Source organism: Caretta caretta, chromosome 1 (assembly GCF_965140235.1).
Source record: "Caretta caretta isolate rCarCar2 chromosome 1, rCarCar1.hap1, whole genome shotgun sequence".
NCBI classification, from domain to species: Eukaryota; Metazoa; Chordata; order Testudines; family Cheloniidae; genus Caretta; species Caretta caretta.
Window position 1 is genome coordinate 301,434,082 of NC_134206.1, and position 17,669 is coordinate 301,451,750.

At 42.2% G+C, this 17,669-nt stretch overlaps 1 long non-coding RNA gene across 5 annotated transcripts in view; it reads left to right on the forward strand.

The window, feature by feature from the left end:
* The first annotated feature begins 3,920 nt into the window (after positions 1–3,920).
* The window catches only part of LOC125630318 (uncharacterized), a 138,891-nt gene continuing 125,142 nt past the window's right edge, over positions 3,921–17,669 (forward strand). For 3 of the 5 annotated variants that reach the window (XR_012666506.1, XR_007354626.2, XR_012666508.1), the window contains exon 1: positions 4,053–4,302. This is a non-coding gene — a long non-coding RNA (uncharacterized LOC125630318). The other 2 variants (XR_012666507.1, XR_012666510.1) reach the window with 2 other exon arrangements.

Sequence of the window (17,669 nt, forward strand, 5' to 3'; positions counted from 1 at the left end):
GTTATTAGCTCACCTCCCTCACTAAGTAGAGGACCTACAATCTCTTCTTCTTTCTCTTGCTCCTAATGTATTTATAAAACCTTTTCTTATTGCTTTTTATATCCTGTGCTATGTATAACGCATTTTGTGCCTTAGCCTTTCTGATTTTGTCCCTATATGCTTGTGCTATTTGTTTTTGTACTCATCCTTAGCACTTTGTCCATATTTTCATTTTCATTGTAGGGTTGTTTTTTGATTTTCAGGTCATTAAAGAGCTCCTGATGGAGACATATTGTCCTCTTACTATTCCTATCTTTTCTTCTCATTGGGATAATTGGCTGTTGTGCCCTTAATATTGTCTCCTTGAGAAATTGCCAGCTCTTCTGAACTCCTTTTCCCCTTAGATTTAGATTATCCTAGAATCCCCGGATTCATCTTCTCTGAGTTTGTTAAATACAGTTTGTTTTTAGTCCCTTGTCCTTAATCTCCTGCTCTCGCTCCTTTCTTTTCTTAGAATCATGAAATGACAGATTTCATGATCACTTTCACCCAAATTGCCTCCAGCCTTCAGATTCACAACCAATTCCTCCCTGTTAGTCAGAATCAAGTTTAAAATGGCTGTCACTCTGATTACTTCCTTCACCTTCTGAAACAAACATTTATGGCCAATACATTCTAAGAAATTATTGGACATTTTGTGTTTTGCCATATTATTATTTCAGCAGATGTTGGATTGTTAAAATTCCCATTACTATCCCGTCTTGTGTTTTGGATATTTCTGAAATTTGTTCTAGAAATGCCTCATCCACCTCCTCCTTTTGATTTGATGGTCTAGTTGAGAGGTCTGCCTCTAAACTTCTTCTGGACCTCAGAACAAGTGTATGTATTCTTGATGTACAATGCAGCACCTCCTCCCTTTTTTCTCCGCTTGTCCTTCCTGAACAGCCTATACCCCTCTCTTCCAATATTCCACTCATGAGATTTATCCCATCAAGTCTCAATTATGCCAATTAAGTAATAATTTAGCTTCTGAACTAATAATTTCACTTCTTCCTGTTTATTCCCTGTACCCCTTGCATTTGTGTATAGACATCTAAGATGTTGAGCAGATTTTCCCCACTGTTATCCCTCTTCGTGCTCCTATGAGCCTATTGCAATTTTCCACCCTTCTCCCCAACATCTAGCACTCTGTTAATTTCACTTTTTTATATCTACTTTTGGGCTTTTGTTACTTACCCCTGTTGAACCTAGCGTAAGACCCTCCTCACTAGGTTGGTGGGTTGGTGTCCAAAATGTTCTTCCCCTTCTTGGTCAGGGAGACCCCATCTCTTCACAACAGTCCTCCTTTCCAGAATAGCATACCATGGTTGAGGAAGTCAAATTCCTCCCATCAACACCATCTGTGCAGCTACTCATTCATCTCCAGGATTTGTGTGTTGCTGCCTGAGCGCTTAGTTGGGGATTAGTCCTGCTTTGAGCAGGGGGTTGGACTAGATGACCTCCTGAGGTCCCTTCCAACCCTGATATTCTATGATTCTATGATGATTCCTCTCAACTGGGAGGATGGATGAGAACCGCCTGTGCCCAACTCCTTCATCCCCTCTCCCAAAGCCCTGTAGTTAGTGTTAATTGACTCAGTGTCATAGCTGGAAGAATCATTAATGCCCATGTAGATGAGTAGCATGGGGTAGTGGTCAGAGAGACGAGTGAGCCTTGACAGCCTTTATGTAACGTCTCAGATGAAAATGTATTTTTGTATAAAGGTAATTTTTATTACATTTTAAATGTCATCAATGCATGCAAGAAACCTACCATAGCGATTTCATTGTGTAACTGAACTAACCCCTACTTTGTGTTTTATATCTTCATTACCAAATACAAATTTTCACACAATCAATAAGCATTAGCTTAGCAAATTTCTGATCATCATCAACGTATTCATGTAGTCATATTCATGTGGACATAAAGGGGAGGGAAGTACTTCTTATCCATAAAATGTAGATTTAGTGTGCAGGAAAACAAACGAACAAAAAAAAGTAAGACCTTTTGAATAGCATTTTAAATCCAAGCAAGGCCACAATACATAATAAATGGTTAGCTGTGCCATTCGATCATGCAAACTGCAACACAGTGTTAATGATCATCCTGATATGACTGTAATTAGTGTAATTTAAACACATCAGCTAAAAAACGTAATAAATATTTTTAAAAGTTATGGCTGTACGTAATATTTTTCACTTAACTAATATAAATAAGTGCACCTTCTTTGCAGAAGTGCTGGTAAGAGACTGGTCTTTATTTCCTGGCTCAAACATCAAACATGGCTTAGGGTTACTAAAGGTTAATGTCACATGACAGGGATCAAAATTCATTCAGTTCTGTTACTTTTATAACCTTTCTGAGTTCTCTGTGATATGAGTATTATGATTTACTTAGGCTCAAAGGTGAGCTCTAGCAAATCCTGTAGCTCATTTGCTCTGTGGGCAGTGAAGCAAAATAACTTAACTTTGGCATAAGGTGTAAAGAAGGCTTTTCTATATTTACAACAGACACTAGGGCCCTAAACGACAACAGCTGTATGACCCAAAGCATGGCAAATTTTACTGGTCTTATAGTCCAGATAGAAGGCAAATGTCTTGTTATTAGGAGAGAGGCTGTTGAAATATGTGGTGTTAGTTGTGGTTTTATTACCATTTCTCTGATTAGCCAGTATTTTCAGGCATTCAATACTTTGCTGTAAAATATAAATTGTCCATCTGAAACTTGTCATTAAGGCTCTTCCACTTGTGATTTAATAATGGCCCATGAAAACTTTTAAAAATGATGCTAATAGTTTCATTAGGCCATTTAATGTACCCTTTAACAAAAATGTTATTCAATAATTTCACTTTTAACATGTACATTATTGGAAAAGTAATTGTACAGCCTCATGCTTAGAACACAGTTTCGTTAAATGGACTTATCAGATATTGTGAAAATTCATAGTAAAACTCCAGTGATTTCACAATAATTCTTGCAGCTGTGAAAGGACTGTGACTCTACGTGCAGAACAAAGGGAGATGCATGGCTGAGTCTTTAGATATGGAATTTATCCTCCTGAGTTTGGAGACTGGAACCTTATATCTGCACCCTTCAAAATTTGTGCAGAGAGAGAAAGAAAGAACTTTATATTTAAATCCTCAGATCTGAATCTTCCCCAATGGCTTTTTGTTCTGAGTTAGATCTAAATCTGGAAAGGATCAATTTTCTGTTTCTGATGCAACTTAGATATTATTCTAACACATTAACTAGACTGATTAGAGCTGATTGTGAATTTTTTGACACAGTGGTTTTTCATCAGAAAATGCTGATTTGTTGAAACTGAAACATACCAGTTTCAATAAAACTTTCATTGGGAAAGGTTTATCTGGACCAAAATTGAATTTTTGGTCAAAATGAGAGCAGCCCCCCCCCATGACAGTCAATACTATTATGTTCACCACTTTTACAAGACTATGGTAAATTTAGTACAAAGAATGCCTTGTGAGGTATCGTTTGAAAAGTGATAATCTGCTAAACATTATTATCCCATTGAAATACGTGTAGCAACACTATATGTGAAGTTATAAGATTCTACTATACGATTGTTACTGAAATATGTTGTAATTCCGGATAACACCCACAAACCACTTTTCAGAGACAAAGACACACTAGCCCCAGCCAGGTGTTAATGGTCTATCACCTGCTTCAGCAGCCATTCCCCAGTAGGGGGAAGAGGTAAACAAAAATTTACATTTCATCATAGAGACAGCTTAAACTTCATGTCCACAAGAGACTGCTTATTGCCTGCACCCCAGCTGGGGGTAATCCTTGAAGAAGGGAGAGGAATATAAGGCCACGTCTACACTACCCGGATCGGCGGGTAGTGATCGATCTATCGGGGATCGATTTATCGCATCTAGTGTAGGCACGATAAATCGATCCCCGATCGCTCTACCACCAACTCCGGAACTCCACCAGGGCGAGAGGTGGAAGCGGAGTCAACAGGGGAGCAGCGGCTGTCGATCCCGCGCTGCGAGGACGCGAAGTAAGTGATTCTAAGTCGATCTAAGATATGTCGACTTCAGCTATGCTATTCTTGTAGCTGAAGTTGCATATCTTAGATCGATTCCCTCCCCCAGTGTAGACCAGGCCTAAGAATAAGAAACAGTGACCTCCACCTCACCTCTCTTCCTCCCATCTCTCTGCCCATGACATCAATGAATATCTGAAGGACACTGAACTAAGGGGGAAGGGTCCCAGACTGAAAGGGGACTCAGCCTGTGAAATTTACTGCAGTGTATGGTGAGGAAAACCTTTGCTTTGAATTCTGTTAGTTTGTTAAATTAGCCATTAGCTTGCATTTACTCTTTTATTTTCCGGACCTTTATGCATCACCACTTGTAGTAACTTAAAATCTATCTTTCTGTGGTTAATAAACTTATTTTATCGTTTCATCTTGACCAGTGCATGTTCGGATTAAAGTATGTGGGAAGGTCCATTTGAAATAACAAGGCTGGTGCATTATCATTTTCCTTTGGTGAAATGATGGACTTTCTCTGAGCTTGTACTGTTTAGAAGGCTACTGAGCAATACAAGACTCATGTTTCTGGGGAACAAGGATGAGACTAGGGATTTGTTGGTCTTGCCCTGTACGTAATTAATGAGTGGTTGGCCATAGCATTCATGTATTTGGCTGAGGGTGATTTTACATGTTAGGGGCTATCTATGAACTGGCCAGAAGTGGCTGTTTATATAGCAAAGCAGTGTAAAAGGCACCCCAGGTTAGAGACTTGAGGGGACACAGCTATTCAACAATACAGATTGTACCCTGGGGAATGTCACCTCCACCTCCAAGAATAGCCAATAGCTTAATGGTTAGGGCACTCACGTGGGAGACCCAGGTACAAGTACCATATGGCTGACTTGGAGGCTGGGGAGAGGCTTCTGAATCTCTCCTGTTGGAATTGTCCCACTTCGTATGAATAAGTAAATGTTAATTGTGCCAGAGAGAACAGGAGAGCAAAAGAGAGACACTAACTTTGTAGCTCACATGGGAGGTGGAAGATCCAGGTTCAAGTCTTACCCTGTGCTAATGAATACTTAATTATTCATAAGTGGAACATCTGTGATAGGAAAGACTGAGAGAGATCCTCCTGAGATTAGCCATTAGTCTGGTGATTAGGACAGTCTCCTGGATTGAGGAAGACCTTGTACAAGTACCTGGTCAGCCCAACTCGGAGCAGGGACTTGATCCTTGACACTTTTGAGATAAGTGTCTTGATTACCAGGCTGTTGGCTATTCTGGAGTGTCTGTCACTTTGTTTTTTCATGGAAAAACTCTGAAAGGTCTTGGCTTCATCTTGATGTGGAAAGGGAAAGAAAATTGAAAGCTTGTAAAGTCTTGTGGGATGGGAGAACTGTTTCTTGCCCAGCTCTAACAGTGACCTCAATAATGTTAAGGGAGAAAAGCTTTCCAAATGAAGGACAGCATGAGAGTCAGATGTGCTGACCAGTTGATATAAGAGAGTGAGAGATAGCTATGAAGGGTTTGCATTAGAGCATGAGAATTGTGAAGCTGGGGTATGTATTCCTTTTCAGTATGGATTAGAGATGGAAATGAGTTCCTTCTGGAGTTCTGAAGTGTTATCTACAGCATGTAAAGGGAGCATAGTGTAACTAAGAATCAGATGCTTTGTATTTAAAATAATACGTTTGGGGTATTTATTAATCACTTTGCACATATGTATATACAAATATACAGTGTTTGTATTTGTGCATTGTAGGGTATGGCAAGTAGCACTACATATTATTAAGGTTGTCTGACAAATCCCATTGTAAGAACCAATTTTCAGGTGCTTATAACTTTGTGAAACTTTAACCACTTGGGCTGAAATTTTCTGGCTGTACTGAATGAGGCAGAGGTCCCGTGGGAAAAATAATATGTGATTATGTAATCAAAGACTGTTTCATAATGCATTGGAGGGGCGGGGCGTGTATTAAGGTTACCCAGGAAACTTTAATTCGGGCATTTCCTAACTTCTTTGAGTGTTTAATTTGCAACCTTAATAATGTTATTCTAACATGTTTTTTTTCCTGTGTACTATATATATTTGTAACATGCTTTCACATCTATAGATGGAAAAATGTAAAATGTTGTTGGTGCTCTGTAATTAATACTCTGTATGAACCAGACTAGGTACAAATGACAATTGCTCATCTTAAAAAATTTCAACTTAAATATTCTGTAATGTTTTGTTATCTAAAATTACACTGTAATGAATCATTATGATGCCCTCTGATAACTAAACCGTCAAAGCTGTTGCCATTACATTCACAAAACTAAACTGAATTAAGATTGTCTTCAGGCTAAACATGGTGAGAAGGTCTACAGAGACTGGCTGAAAGAAGCCACAAAGTATAGCCCAAAGACTTAGCAATAGAAACAGTGGGCTAATTCTACAATGAAAGCAACTAACATTTCTTAAATGGAACAGTGTAAAATTACTCATAGGGTTAAAACACAAGTACCTGTATATACAGTCTTTCACTCCAATTCGGGACTTCACTGTAAGGTCCTCAATAGTGACATCTTATGCTAACACATTTTGGTATTATTTGTTGAACACTTAGGCTGCTGAATTTGTATAAGGTGAAACATACATAGTGAACAGTCTGGGAGAGCTGCCAACAACAAATTGCAGTAATCCAAACTTGTTGTTATAAAGGCATGAATCAAAAGCTCAGCATCTTGCTGAGACAGCAATCATCTTAACTTTGGTACACTCCTGAGATGGTAATATGAAGTCTTATCAATATGGTCGATATGGGTCTCTAAGGAAAGCTGAGGGTCAAAAATGACTGAAATTTATCATGAAGAACATTGCTTTCTAGGATGTCCAGCACCAGAACTGTGAATGCCTATTCAATCCTCACTGAAATAAGAGATATATGGCAGGTCGCCTATGGAAATACAGCGGGATGAGGCTGGCAGCAAAAAATGAAATAAAAACAGGTCAAAAGAAATGAAAGTCTGATACCTAAATTTTCATTTATGGTTGTCAGATTTAAAGATTGCCTGTTAGCCCTTTACTGACCAAGTGAGGCATAATGGAGAATTTTATGTGTTGTGAGAGTAAAAGTTTCCAGAATGGCTATATATTTTTCTTAGTGATAAACTCTCACTTAAAAGTTGTTTTTTGTTTTTTAAAGAACAGACCATGATACAGTCAAATCAGACGGACCCAGAACATTTTCAGTGATGGCAGTAATAGCCAGATCAAGATCAACAGCTTCCTAATTTACAAAGCTTTGTGTTCACCAGTATGCTTCCAGGAAGTGCCAACTTATAGAAAAACAGTGATTGAAGCTGTTTATATTAGCAGCTAAGAAATCTATGTAATATAAGAATTAGGGAGAGGAATATTTGAATGTTTTCTTCATAGCTATGCCTTGCAGTTGTGAGTCTGCAGAAACTTGGGGAAAATGATATCTACAGCACTAAACTGCAGAGCAAGAATATGTGACGCTGTCAATATATATAAAACAAACTTGGATAGTGTGATAGGCTCTGTGCAGTGGCAGAAGGGGGTAGAATTGGATTTTAAAACTTATGGTAAAAATTTGGACTCAGCTGGATTTCTGTTACTGTAGAGGTGCTTATCATTTCTTCCACAGGCAGAAGAATTTGTAATATATCTTGAGAATATATTCTATGATTCTATGATTCTAAATGCTCAAATAAATTGGTTAGTCTCTAAGGTGCCACAAGTACTCCATATCTTTAGAAGTAGCTGAATTGGACTTCTCTTCTGCACATTCAAACTTGAAGGAAATAAAGGATTGCTTTTAGAGTACTTTTCTTCCAAAATTCTGTGATATGCAATATGTTGATGAGACCTCCGTGATGTGGAATATGAAAACAATGACAACTCAATCACATTTTTCAAAATGGTTAACATATTGTTACACCTACTGCTAACACCAATGGCCTGTTCTGATATGAGAGCTGCCTCTGCCAAGCGATAGGAGATGCCTGACGTCTTGTAGGTCAGCTTCTTAGTGGAGGAGCAATCAGTGATGCAGAAGCTTGTATATTCTAAGCGTGATTTGTTTTATTTAGACACATGCCAGTCCTGGAACTCAGGTGATCCAACAGCATGCTGAACAACCCCTTCTTTTGGGAGTCTCAGTTCAACACCACTGCCCAGTTTCCAGGAAGCAATACTGTATCAAGCAATGACTCTAATCAAAGACCAAGGCAGAGAGCAAACTCTTTTGCTGCTCACACAGCTCCCTTTCCATAGAGCCTTGCAAACAAAACTAACAACACACAACATGCCTTCACAGTACAGACCACATGATTGCACGTTAAAAAAAAGAACTGAGAGAGACAAGGTGGGAGAGGTAATATCTTTTATTGTGGACCAAATTCTGTTGGTGAGAGAGAGACAAGCTTTCGAGCTTACATAGAGCTCTTCTTCAGGTCTGGGATTCTGGGAAACGTACTCAGAAGATCACAGCCAGAGGCGAAAGTTAGCTAATATGGTCCGGTATGGCGTACTGGCAAGAGTGGGTATGCCGTGCCGGACCGGACTGGCTTCCCCAGGCTGGCGATTTAAAGGGCCTGCGACTCCCGGCAGCAGCTGGAGCCCCGGGCCCTTTAAATTGCCACCGGCGCTCCGCTGCCAGAGCCCCTGGGTAGCGGAGGCAGCTCGGGCAGTGATTTTACCCTGGGGACTCTGGCAACGGGGCTCTGGCGGCGATTTAAAGGGCCCAGGGCTCCGGCTGCTATGGGGAGCCCCGGGCCCTTTAAATCGTTGCCCGAGCCCTGCTGCCGGAGCTCTGGGGTAGTGGCAGCAGGGCTCTGGCGGTGATTTAAAGGCCCCACCTCTTCCGGTTGAGGCCCTGGCTCTTCTAGTTGAGGCCATTCCCACTGCTCAGGACTCCGGCGTGCCGGTAAGTCCTTAAATTACTTTCACCCCTGATCAGATGACAGAACAAGGAGTAATAGTCTCAAGTTGCAGTGGGGGAGATTTAGGTTGGATATTAGGAAAAACATTTTCACTAGGAGGGTGGTGAAACACTGGAATGCATTACCTAGGGAGGTGGTGGAATCTCCTTCCTTAGAAGTTTTTAAGGTCAGGCTTGACAAAGCCCTGGCTGGGATGATTTAGTCGGGGATCGACCCTGCTCTGAGCAGGGGGTTGGACTAGATGACCTCCTGAGGTCCCTTCCAACCCTGATAGTCTATGATTCTATGATCACAGCTAAATGCAAGGTGGAACAGATTGTTTAGCATAAGTAGTTAACACATATTTCAAGGGACCATTCAAAGTGACGTTATCCATTAACACTCTTCCAGTTTTAGGGGGGAAACGCAGCTGGGGTGGGGGTGGAAGTTTCATAGCTGTCCTGTCCATAGGTTGGACCAGAGCAACCGCCCTGGGCCCTGTGCTTTGGGGGCCCCTGCGCTTCAGGGGGTTGGGGGTGGCAGGGCGGCCCAGGGGGCTAGTGGGGAGCCTGGTGCTGGCATCAAGGGCCGGGCCTGCACCCGCACTCACCAGCTTGGGTGTTTATTTCTTTTTCTTGCCCGCAGCCCCCCGGGGCTGGGGCTCGGGCTCAGGCTCAGTCTCTGTGGCAGCAGCAGTGAGCAACCCGGCCCCAGCCTGCTCCGTTCTGCTCTGCTCTGCCAGCTCCCAGCATTGCTTGCTGCCGCAGGGTCCTAGCATCTCCCAACCACTAGTACCAGGGCCGACTGACTCAGGCTGACCCTGACCTTCCGCCTTGGATGGACCCTTCTCTTTCCCAGCGGGACCCTCCAGCAGCACAGGGGGCCCCCTCGCCCCTAGCACAGGTGAGTGCCAGCCCTTAGTCTCCATCATCCTTTGCCCATCACCCAGGACTTGTGTCTCCCCCCAGTGCCCCACACCTCCCACTTGCACTGCCCTTTCTCCCCTCTCCCAGCACTGGGTGGGATTCTCCAATGCCACCACCAGGCCAGGGCCAGCCCTTATCACCCCCCTGCTCAGGGTCCTCTTTGCTTTTCAGCTCTCCAGTCTTGGGGTCCCCCTTACCACAGTACCAGGACCTGGGCTCCCACAACTCTGGTCCCTTCACCACCCACTAGGACTGGGGTCCTCCATCCATCTGCTGTTCCGCCTCCTCTCTCCCTCCCCTCCCCCTCCCAGCCTCCAGAGAAAACAGATCTTAGAACCCATCCTCCATGCTGGAGGATCCTGGGGTCCCCCAGCACCAGGGCACATATAGGCCCTCCAAGAGCCACCCAGTTCCTGAGACATGGGGTCTCAGTGATGAGAATGTGTAATTACATTTAAAAAAAAAATCCACTGACAGTAGTGAGACTGTATGCACTTGGGAAGTGAGTTTGCTTCAAGAAAGTCCACGAAGGTGGATTTCAGAATGTAACAGCGCAACACTGATCGTGATTGGTGAGCTTTTTCAAAAATTATATGAACATTATAATTATAAAAAAGAATGACAATATAATATAAAAACATTATAATTATACTGCTGGGCACTATCAATATTTAACCTGCAGCCAGCAGCTGCCCTTGAAGTTCACTGTAACCAGATTTCATGTGTATAAAAAATGTTAAGGGGGGCCCGACACAGGCTGATTTGCCCCAGGTCCCCATAGGGATGGCCCTGGGGAGGTTGTTACCGGATTATAGATTGTTGTGTGAAACCATAAATCCCGTAAAAAGAAAAGGAGGACTTGTGGCACCTTAGAGACTAACCAATTTATTTGAGCATAAGCTTTCGTGAGCTACAGCTCACTTCATCGGATGCATACCCACAGTATGCATCCAATGAAGTGAGCTGTAGCTCACGAAAGCTTATGCTCAAATAAATTGGTTAGTCTCTAAGGTGCCACAAGTACTCCTGTTCTTTTTGCGAATACAGACTAACACGGCTGTTACTCTGAAACCTGTCATAAATCCAGTGTTTCTATTCAGTCCATGAATTTTGGTACCTAGCAAAGTTATGAATTTAAGCTCCCAGGCTCATCTTTTGAAAGTGTTGTGCAGGTTTCCTTTGAGGATAAGGTCTGATTGGTCAGAGATAGAGTGATCACTCTGTGAAAAGCGTTCACACACAGGTGATGTGGTGTTTTTGTCTTTTATCATTTTCCTGAGTGAATTCATTGGAGAGCATAGTGATTTTCTGGTTTCATCCATATAGTTGTTACTGGGGCATTTAGTGTGCTGGATGAGGTATACCACGTATTGTGATAGACATGTGTTGGACCCAGGATTTTGAACAGTGTATTGTGGGGGGAGGGAGTTGAGCATTGTAGCAGTGGAGATGCATCTGCAGGTTTTGCATCTATTGTTCTGGCAAGTGTGGTGCTGCTTTGAGTTGGTGTGTACTGGTCTGTGGAGGCTTGCTTCTGATGATGAGTTTGGAGAGGTGGGGGAGTAGTTTGAAGGCCAGAAGAGAGGGTTCAAGAAATATTTCTTTTAGGATTGGGTCCCAGTTGAGTGTGTGTTGTTGTTTGGTGATACCCAGTACGGGTTCCAGTGTGGGGTGGTAGATGACAAAAAGGGAAATGCGGTCAGAGGGGGGTTTATCTCTGTATTGAAGCAGGTTCTCTTGGGGTATTTGGATGGCCTGTTCCCTTGTTTCTCTAATATCCTGGGATTTACATATCTACAACAACACGGCATTCAAGAAAAAGAGCTTGGAAGATAATGTGTAACAGTGACACCTGCAGGCACCTGCCATAAAAAATATTGTCACTTGTCAGCCATGCTGAAATTGATATTGAGGCTTTGCAGCTGGTCAATGTCTATTGTTGGAGATAAATTAATTGTTGTGGACTCCAGTGTCATTGGTGTCATGTCTTTGTTTATACTATGTACAAGAGGCCTGTTATTCTTAAAGTGAGACAGATCCAGCCACACACAGGCAACTCCTGGAAAACCCAGGTCAGTCACACTGAGCCACTACCAGGAACAGCTGCCTCCTAATCTCACCTATCCTCCCAACTGCCAGAGAACTTTTCCTTCCTGGCTGAACAATCACATTCCAGTCGGGAGCCAGAAGAGCAACAGCAGATTCACCCGCAGGTGGTTCATGACCCTGCCCCTCTTCTGTCCTACTTACTGCTCTGCTGATTCATTAAATATTTAGACTAAATATTTGTATTATTTGTAGATTAAGCAGGAAAACTGCTGATCTTCTGACATTTTGGCATACACTAGTAAGCTAGTAGGTTTCGGCTCATAAGCTCATATAGTAAATAATGAAGCACAGAAATTAGAGATAGATACTCCAATGCATGCCCCTTCCACTGAAAGATTGTTCAAAAGAGTATATCCTCCTAAACTTTGTCCTGTCTAGTCTTTATTGACCCAAGTGATGTGGCTTCTGCCACTTCCTTTGGGCAACTATTCCACATTCTAATAGCTATAATTGTTAGGAAATGTTTCCTGATCGTCTTCCAATATTTTCCTTTTCTTAATTTATTTCATTTCCCCCAAGATCATTACACCCCTTAGCATACTGGACAACTTATTTCTCTTTCACCTTAAAATACTTGTAGAAATGGATGCTAACCCCTTCTGCACATCATTACATTTAAAATTAAAATATTCCACTTTAATATTTTCTTTTTCTAAAAGTTCTGCTGTGTAAGAACTCAGGTCAACTAGGTCAATTCAGCTAGTGAAAACATGTTTAAGGCTCTGCAAAGCTACCAATTTTATGGAAAATTTAAAAGTTAACAGAAAAGTCAATCTGTATATCATCTCTTTTACTGAAAAGACCAGGCTAGTTATTCTATTTGATAAAACTACAGCACTTTAATAGCTTCCTTCCATGAACCTTTTCAAATTGCAGTGGTTTCAGTAGTCATTCTGAAGAACCACAGTAGCTTGCTTGCCCATGTAAATTCAGTCATGTTTTATACTTACCTCTCTTCATTTTTCTCTATTTAAAGGGGTGGGAGCCATATAGTATGATATTCATTGGCATGACTAAAATAAGAATGCGTCTGCATAAAAACTTCTGGTAAATAAGTGTGTTTTATGATTTCCAAATGTTGTGCCTAGCTCAGATAGTAGGGAGCTGGCTGGCGGTATAAAGCCCCTAATATATCAATATTACCCTTATAATGATAGCACGGTGTGATGGGGTATTCAGACCCCACTCTGACTAAGAAGGGATTAATGAGAACCTGTGAGCTCAGTCAGCTTTGCCTCACTACAACTGAGAGGTGTCAAGTCTGGAGGGAGGGGCTAAAAGTGGGAAAGTCCAACTTAGCAGTGGCTGATGGAGACAGAGAGTGGACCTCTCATGCTAATGCTTGGAAAGAAGGCCTGACTGGGACCAGGGCCTTTCCAGAGACAGACTGAAGAAAGGCATAGATGGGGCCAGGATTGATCCCAAACCTGCCAGACACCAGAGATTTATACATGTTTTGTTTCCTGTGGCTAATATGTTTTCCTTCTGGATTGGGATATTGAATGTGTTGCCCTTTCTGGGCCCTATCTAGGGTCAGAGTACAACCATGGTAGCCAACAGCCCCTTTTGCCACTCAAAGGAGACAATAGCCCTGTCATGTTTTGGCCATACAGGAGCCCAGAGAGTACTTTGCCATGAGACCTGAAGTGATGCAGTCACACAAAGGCTCTACTGGGTATATTACCTGCCATTTTTGTGTGAGTCATATATATCAGAATTGTGTGGGGACCCATTCCATTTACAAAAACAATTGTTTATTTCATTCATTCAGGAACATGGTAATTTGCTGGGTGAATCTGGTTCTATTTTTTTGTTCTGTCTTGTGGTTTGCTCATTTGCAGCTGATTCAGTTATATGCTGGATGCAAGCAGCTCTTCCATGCAAGTAACTCTTGCAGTCCTCATGGAAGTCCTCCTTCAACTATGTGCCAGTGTGGATCCCACTGAATGCATGTGCCTCATTGTGTGAGATGAGAGTCTTTTGAATAGTTATATGTTGGAGCTGTGCACGACCCCTATGTTTCCTTGTGCTCCCTGATGAGGGTTTAAAGGGCGGCTGGGGAGGGGAGGCTGCAACTCTCCCTTGCACCTGTGGCAGAGAGAGAGAAAACTTGGCCACACTGATCCTAATAGCTCCCTACTCGCTGAGGCAATTTTGGCTGTTGGACCTTTTGCATTTGGCCTCCAATCCATCTCCTGATTTGTTTGGACATATCCCAGAATTACAGGCAGATGCTTAATCCACATCCTCAGTCATTGCACCTGATGACCTGGATGATGGCTGGTTGAACACCACTGATGGAGACTGTTCTTGACAGGTACAAGAAATCTTCATACTGAGCAGGAAGCTGTATACTAGGAGGACTTACTTCTCTAAGTGGAAACTACCTATGAACAAGCAGTAATGGACTTAATCTGCAGCAAAGGGAGATTTACATTAGATATTAGGGAAAAAATTTCTAACTATAAGGGTAGTTAAACTCTGGAGTGGGCTTCCAAGGGGGTTGTGGAATCCCCGCCATAGGAGGTTTTTAAGATCAGGTTGGACAAACACGTCTCAGGGATGGTCTAAATATACTTGGTCCTGCCTCGGTACAGGAGGCTGAACTAGAGGACCTTCAAGGTCCCTTCCAGCCCCACATTTCTATGATTCTATGACTGCCCAGAATAATTTGGACCCAGCTGAGGCTGTGATACCATAGATCCTTGACTACCTGCAGTTCTTGAAAGTGTTACTTGGTACTGTCCAAGTTCACCTTGCAGCAGTATTAACATGTCACGCTCTGATATAATCATACTCCATTTTCTCCCATCCAACAGCATCAAGATTCCTCAAGGGCCTCCTGTGTACTTACCCACTTGTCAGAGAGCTGACTCCTACATTGGATTCCTGTCTTCTTAAAACTCATGAAGCCTTCATTCAAGCTGCTGCTGGATTGTTCAACAGATCACCTTACCCTTAAAGGTCTGCGAGCTCCAAACCTTTATGGCCAGACCTTCCTACAAAGAACTTTCTCAGTGACAATGTGGTTCTGAGTCAGCACCCTATTGGCTGTGCACTTATGAGGTTCCCTGTGGATTAATAAACTGTTGATTAATTAAGAGCACCAAATGTCCTGATTTGAGAACATTGTCCAAGGTAAAAGTTGACCTGAAAAGAACCTACCATTAAAATTAGTAAGCTAATGCTGTCTGGACTCAGTAAAAAGGGGCTCTCTTAATTAAACACCTATCAAATTAGCAAATCTAGTTTGTTAGAGTTCAGCTTTAAAATTTAACTGCCACTTTGGCAAATTCATAAAATTGATTTGTATTCATGCTTGCATCCACAATGACTACATCTCAGAGAACCACAGTTACTGTAGGATATGTAACCACTCTTTATATCCCTTTTTGTGTGTTTGTAAAAGCAGCTTCAGATGCTAAGAACAATCAGGTTGCTTAATTAGTTCAACCTTTCAGAGCCGCCTTTTAAAATAAAAGGTGTTGACTTGTGTATTAAGGGCCATAACCTTATTTTAGTGTTATAGTTGGGGATAGAAATAATTTGAAAGAATCAGTTTTAAACTATCTTAAAGGACTTGTATTATCAATAGCAGGCACATTGGATCAGATGGCCTGTCTGTCCTCTCTCACTCCTTAGACTCTGCTCCACTAGACCAACCTGAAAAACACATGACAGGCCGATGATGAACCTTCAGTGACAACTTTTGGAAATTAAATGTCTTCCCCTCTCAGGAAAGCCCTTGAGGAGTCTGGCCATCCACTAACAGATCCAGGACCACCCCGATCTTCATTGGGCTGCCTGAACATCCATATTTTTCTCTTGGTGGATGTGAGCTAATTTCATTCACTCTGAGGTTTTCTTGTCAGTCTTCTCCAAAGTCCATCATTTAAGATGTAGTGAATTAGATGGGAGATAAATCAAGTATTGCTTGATGTGGGAGTGGCTGACTAACAGGCCTGCCAACCTAATGGGGCATGACCCTGTTGATAGAAAGGTAGAAGAATACAGTCTATTTGGGATAAAGGATGGCAGGCAAATATTGGGAACAGAAGGACAAGAAATGCAGATAAGGTTCATATAAGCAGCTGAACTTTTAGATGTTTAGCTAAATCAATGACCTAAACCTTTTAGATTAAGTCTTTGGTGTATTTCTTTTGTGAATTCCCTTTTTAATTATGGTCAATTGCAATGGGAAGGAACCTCAGTTACAAAGAATACACAAAAACAATCTAATTAGTTTCTGTTAGCTTGTGAGGTAAGAAAAACTGAGTCCTAGAGCAGATAATAGATACTTTAAATTGCAAGCATAAACCATTAAAGAATGCCACAATTGCCTTCATTAAACAGGTTCAAAACTCATTTAGGATAATTGTCAAATGCAACAAATTCTAGGTCCCAAGATTACTCAGGAGGTAAGCCAGTTATGCTGTAAATGCAGCCAATTAAAAATATTTTATATACTGTATAAGCATAATTTCTTGTACATCCTTATCACGTTTCCAACATGAAACCTCCATTTTCTCATGCTCCTATTAAATCTGGCCTACTGACTTCAACAGCACATTGGAAGTTCTGTCAACTGTAATGATAGATGTAGGGACAAATTAATTAGAACTGGTGCAAGAGGGCATATTTTACACCTCCCTGCACCAGCCTGGCCATTGCCCTAGAGGAAGGATTCGCTCTGAACGAGCATAAGAGTTGCTGAAGCTGACTCTCTGGGTTTCTTCTGAGTAGAGGGCTTGTGGGAAGTGGTGGTGCAATCAGAACTACCAGTGGCTCAATAGAATCCCCTTCCAATCTAGCACTGCTCTTTCGGGCTACGTCATGAGAAAGCCCTGAGCTTTGGTTGGCTTTCTGCTTTCTGCTTTCAGACTCCGACTCACAGGAATCTATGTTGGTGGAATTTGATAAAAATTAAGCCAAAAATCCTTTTTCTAGGAGGAGGTAGCTTTTGCTGGCAATTGTAGTCCGTGGAGACTGAATTACAAAAAAAATGTCATTAGGTGTCACTTCAGGCAGGAAAACCAGGATGTCACTGGTTTTTGGGAACAATACTATACACCTTCCTATTTGAAAGACCTAATCCATGTGGAAACAACCTCCTTCTGAGAGAGTTTCTGCCCCCCTTGTTCCCTTCCTCTAAGGGTATGTCTACACTATGAAATTAGGTCAATATTATAGAAATAGATTTTATACAGTCGATTGCGTATGTCCACACTAAACGCATTAAGTCGGCGGAATGCGTCCTCACTACAGTGGCTAGCTATCCCACAGTCTCTGCTGCCCATTGGAATTCTGGGTTAAGTTCCCAATGCCTGATGAGGCAAAAACATTGTTGGGGGTGGTTTTGGGTACATGTTGTCAGTCGCCCCTCCCTCTGTGAAAGCAACGGCAGACAATCGTTTCGCGCCTTTTTTCTGCGCAGACGCCATACCACAGGAAGAGTGCAGCTGGCTCAGCTCAGCTCACCGACACCGCTGCTGTGGTGTCCTCAGTGCTGCAGCAGATGGTGCAGTAGGACTGCTAACCGTCATCATCCACCGCTTCTGCTGCAACTCTGCTCTGCTGCTATTGTCTCAATAGCAAATTTCTCCATGTTGTCTGTCATGGGCTCCTGGGTACGTGTGTTCTTCCTCGGGAAATGTGTGCGGCGCTAATAGTCGTTCTGTACCACT